The sequence below is a fragment of the Macrobrachium nipponense genome, chromosome 14 (genome assembly GCF_015104395.2).
Source record: "Macrobrachium nipponense isolate FS-2020 chromosome 14, ASM1510439v2, whole genome shotgun sequence".
NCBI lineage: Eukaryota > Metazoa > Arthropoda > Malacostraca > Decapoda > Palaemonidae > Macrobrachium > Macrobrachium nipponense.
The window spans coordinates 86,490,610-86,495,963 of record NC_087207.1 but is presented as its reverse complement, the minus strand read 5'-3'; the positions used below and the strand labels follow the sequence as shown (position 1 = coordinate 86,495,963).

The following is a 5,354-nucleotide window of genomic DNA, read 5'->3' as shown; positions in this document are numbered from 1 at the left end:
GACATAGGACACTACAACAGTGAGCCACTGAGCGTTTCCACGATACGACAAGAAAAGTTCGAGACGACTTACTCCTGGATAGTGCATTTTCATTCGCAGAGGAAAAATGAAATCACTATACATTACAATTCAAAAAACTCCTCTTCGAAATTGAATTACACTGAACTCTGTTACGTATTAATGCAGGGAATTGGCATAATCAATCTCGCAGAATACTGAAAGATTATCTTAATTTATTTTAAGATGTAGGAGTTAATCGATGATGCACAATTTTGCCTGATGCTCTTTGTAATTTATTTTATTGTCTATTTTTTCAAGTGTAACATTGTTATTAACATTATTATCCTTTCCATGCTTCCTCAGGCCTGTGGAACTCGCAAAGAAAACCACGATGCTGATTAAAGGTCCACGACAAAGGCAAGTCAATGGAATCAACCATTTTAATGAGAAACCACTTTTTAATGTATGCTGTGATCTCTATATGCCATTAGATGGAGTTCCTATGACAGATCACTTTTTAAACTAATATGAGTTTTTTTCCTTCGATATTTTGCTGAAGTTTTACTCTGCTTTGAAATGAAAGACGCTACTTTTTCTACTAAAGGAAAAATAATTTTTTTCGGTGTATTTCGTAAACGGCAGCACAGACAAGTAAAGTGAGGGATCAGTGAGCATGAAAGCAAAAATATCCGAGGATCGTTAAAACAATTTTTCTCGGTTCCAATAGCTTCCCGTTATTGCATTCAAAAAGCTTTGTTTATTGTGCTCTTACGCAGATGGATTCCTCCCGTGCACTGTTTGCAAGGGATGTCGGGACGCAGGTAATGGCAGAATAGCTCTGTTTTCTTTTGCAAGAGGAAAGATCTCAGACATTGTGACTGAGAGCCTCCTCGTTTAGTCTGAATCGCGGTTGAAAGGATTGGGAATAACTGCCCTTTTCTGAATATGCCATTGGAGTAAGCCGTCGGCCATTACTGTGTATGACGCTGTTTGGAAAGGGTTAGTTTACTGTGTTGTATTACAATATACAATCAATGTTATAAAAAAAACCCTACAGACAACTGTGATACAGGAACAAAATTACTATGTTAAAGAGAGAGAGAGAGAAGAGAGAGAGAGAGAGAGAGAGAGAGAGAGGCAATCAAGAATTGAAAGCAATGATGTCATTAGACCGATACTGTACCATGGATCAATCACTGTTCCGGAGCTCATTTGAACCATTACAGCGAAAGGCCACTGCTGGTCTTTTCGGGGGGGAGGGGGTGGTGGCAGAGAATGAATTAGTTGCTTACAAGAACACATTTGTCTTTAAATTTCTTCGCCAGAAACTGGAAGTTCTTAATCAATGCTAATAAGAATATTATATAGGCCTAAGCATGGTGTTAATTCACAACAATAAAATGCGTTTACTTCGACAAATTTTAATGACAAATTTTAATTCACAACAATAAAAATGCGTTTACTTTGACAAATTTTAATGAATCATTTGAAAAGTTGATGAAAAATTTGTCACCAGTAGAGCACGTAACTTCATTCATTGAACTTGCTGATTTATCTCAGTTTTCACAATTCACTGCTAATACTAGGAAGTTGATATCTGATTTTTTTCGTTTTGTTTCTGACAGCAAATGTTCCCTAGGAGGGAGAACATTAAACACTGGTAGCCTACTACCATCTTTCACTGTGAGCAAAAGTTATCAGACGAGAGAGAGAGAGAGAGAGAGAGAGAGAGAGAGAGAGAGAGAGAGAGAGAGAGAGAGAGAGAGCCTGACCACCATTTTGGTCGATCTCTTGAAACAAAACGAAAGTAAGAAACGATGAACTGGATGCGTTTGGAGGCTTTCACGAGGTTCGGTCTATAATGGCCTTTTTGTACCTTGTGAGAGGAAAAGTTGCGACTTACTTGTGATAGGGATATTAAACTTAGGCTAAGTAAACTGACATCTTCATATTAGGCCTAAAATGGGTTTGGGTCAACTCCCGTTTAATCTTTTCATGTCATTCAATGAACAACATTTTTATCATTAAACACAATAATTACCGTTGAGGAACAGGCAAACAGCAGACATGAAGGAGGATCTTGATCTATTAACCCCCTCAATGGGGATTTAAATTCCTGACTGACAGTCGTCGGAATTCCTCCTAAGAAACTGCTATGAATGGTTTTCAACCGTCACTATAAGATATCTAGAATTAAACCAGCATCCATTGCACTTGACTGGCTAAATAACTGCAATATCTTCAAACATTCAATGGCACCTCCAGGCTCCAGTTTGAATGAACTTCGCCTCCCAAGATCCTAATTCCTTCTTCTTATCTCAACTCGAGAAAGTGAAGAGGCATCAGTTGCGGAGAGACGTTCCGATTAGACGGTTTGAGGCATCTCCCTTTTGTCGTAAGTTTCGCCTCTGCTTGAGAATACGAAGAATTTAGGTAATAAGAGTCACCTGAATATGCAGTCTTTCATCCAGTCAAATAAGGTAATGCAAATGTTTCAAAATTGGGTTTGTTTACTAAGGCTAAGACTATTGGACAAAGTTTTCAGGGGAGAAGCCAGTCTCCTAGGCCTATTACACAACCGCAATGTTGCTGATACCAATTGCACATAGCTACATTAAAATTTTCCTTGGTTTGGTAACGTTTAAAGCATGGTAATTTTCAAAATTACCCCATAAATATGGATTTATTAATATGCCAAATGATAGGATGTTTCACATCCACGAGGGAAACACTTCAGTTCGCCGACAGCTTTTCATTAGATAGTATGAGTTCTGCAATGCTACCAATCAAGGGAGACAACTTTCCTTATCTTTTAAATTTTTACATATTGCATTAGACATATAGCAAAATGTTAAAAAAAAAACATAGTTGACCCCTTTTTTTTTTCAAAAAGAACTTTCCCGATGCGTATTGTCCAACTGTAGTGATCATCATTACACAGTCGAGTAACTGATTCAAGTGACCATGAAAATGGCAAACTACGACCAACCAGGAGGGTAAAATGATTATCGAGACGTTGCTGTGGGTTATGAAACAGTTACAAAAAGACGAACATTACTTTAAGAACATTTACCCTCTAGCGGATATTTAGTTGGATAAATAATAAATAAATGACGGAGGCAATAATAACATGAGACTAATGAAAACTAGGCAACCGATTTAGAATGTGATTCGATACTAGGCAAACCGATTTAGAATGTGATTCGATACTAGGCCTATGTATGAAAGACAACGAACCCTGTTTTCGTTGGTATGTGGATTTCAGCTTACTAATAGATCAAGATGAATATAACATTTTATAATTTTGTTATCAATAGGTTTTGTTTTATCAATGGTGATAATTACGTAAAGCGATAACAACACGAAAACCAGTGAAGTGTAACTAGATCTAGGCCAGGGCCGTGACTGCATAAAAAAAAAAAAAAAACCGTAAGTTGTTAAGTTCGAGATACCACGATCGTTACAGCCGTCGTTTAGAGGTTTAGAATGTTTAGAAGGAAGGAAAGCTTAAGAAAAATAAACATTATCAGGGATGCGATGAATGTAAGTTATATTATCCTTTTCATTCGAACGAGAATTTTACTCAAATTGTCACTAGAGAAACGATATGGATATGTTAAACCAGGTGTGGACAAACTACGATGCGGCTCCCAAAGGAATTCATGCGGCCCGCAGACTATTACGGGCTGTTCTCAAGCAAGAACCCGAGCTGGCATAAGGTCAGCTAAAACTAAAACAACAACCGCAGAATGTTAGTAGATATGAAAAGAAAGATTATTTTGTCTTTCAAATGTGTTTCGTTTGAAGTTACCATTTAAATAAAAATCGTTTTCTGAATTAATTTGCTTCAAATAAATGCATTTCATGTGAATCTTCTATAATTAATAAAAAAATTAAATGGATATTTCTTTAAAAGACTTATTTTGTCTATTATAAATATTTATTATTTGTTGAATGTATTATGTGGCTCTATAAAATTGTGAGTTTTTGAATGTGGCCCCTGCACTGAAAACACACACACACACACACACACACACACACACACACACACACAAGATGGTGTACCAATTAGTGAGCCATTTGCTCCTTTCTTAGCCAAAATAATTTGACTTGATTTGAAGTTAAGTGGCTAAACGATTCTCCAAATTTTATATGTTTAACTAGTTGGCCGATGGTATATACTAGACCTATCGAGACGAAATTTTGACAGGCTTCGCCTTATTGCTACAAATGGTTATGTTCTTTTATTTTTATTAGTGTACGCAGCTTTCAGAAAATGTACTGAATAGTAAACATATAGTATTGATTTGAGAACATTGAAATTCATGATTTTTCTCTCCTCCAGATTCTCTCAAGAGTGATGGAGCACATACGGGTATCCTGCTCAAGTGACCAGGGGCCGCCCGAGCCAGATTCTCCAACTCCAAGCGGTTCAGACCAGCAACCGAGAGCCGGGGGAGATCGAGGCCGCTACTTTAATGAAAGATGAAACTGCTGTGATAGTGGCTTCCATGAGAGGCGGGCATCATTGCTTAGCCGCTGACAGAAGCGAGTGCGCATTCGTCAAGTTTTTCCTTGTTTCTGTTGTTAAAGTATTTAAATGTCATTCGTCAGGGATCTCAAAGAACAACGTGTTCTGTTTTTTATATCTTCCACATTATTTCCTGGTGATAGTTAAGCAATGGATTCTACAAGATCACTTTTAATACTTACGGGCAAGGTGCTGGCAAAATATGCCATTATTCACTTACATTATTGCTTTTGTATACCGTTATCTTACATTATTTATATTATTGTTACTGCTATTATTTGACCACAACTCTCGGTAAAATGTGTGCTTTTAAATATTAAACATAAATAATTAAACATTCAAATGTAAATCCAATGTTTTTATGTTCAGCAATGTTATTATATACTAAGTTATAGTTGTTAACGTTGTGGCATATCATAGAAAAATGAGACAATAATCTCAGATGTCTTATTTAAAAAATGGTTTCTAAATGAAAAGTTATTTTTATATTAAACTGAGTTTTTTTCTTCTTTTGATGGGAAAATCCACCTACACTTTAACTGACGTTTAATCAAGTTGAAAAAATTATTTCTGCTCTTTGCCTTAGCAATAGTCCAGAAGATCGGTAAAAAATTGATATAGTATTATATTTTTCTGTTAACTATCTAAATAAAAATCCAAAATTTTCCTAAAGTACTTCAGAAAGAGAAAACACTTCAAGTGAAGGTAGAAGGAAAATAAACCATGATGAAGAATAGGGGAAACATTAATAATGTCATCCTCATTACATTCATTCACTGATGCCCCGTGGTAAGGTCTTAACTTCTCAAATCCACTGCAGGGA

General features: G+C 36.3%; 1 long non-coding RNA gene across 1 annotated transcript; it reads left to right on the top strand.

Moving 5' to 3' along the window:
* Nucleotides 1–2,260: 2,260 nt before the first annotated feature.
* On the top strand, nt 2,261–5,024 carry LOC135226334 (uncharacterized). The gene is made up of 2 exons (XR_010317202.1): nt 2,261–2,480; nt 4,346–5,024. It is a non-coding gene; the product is annotated as an uncharacterized LOC135226334 (long non-coding RNA).
* The last annotated feature ends 330 nt before the right edge of the window (nt 5,025–5,354 follow it).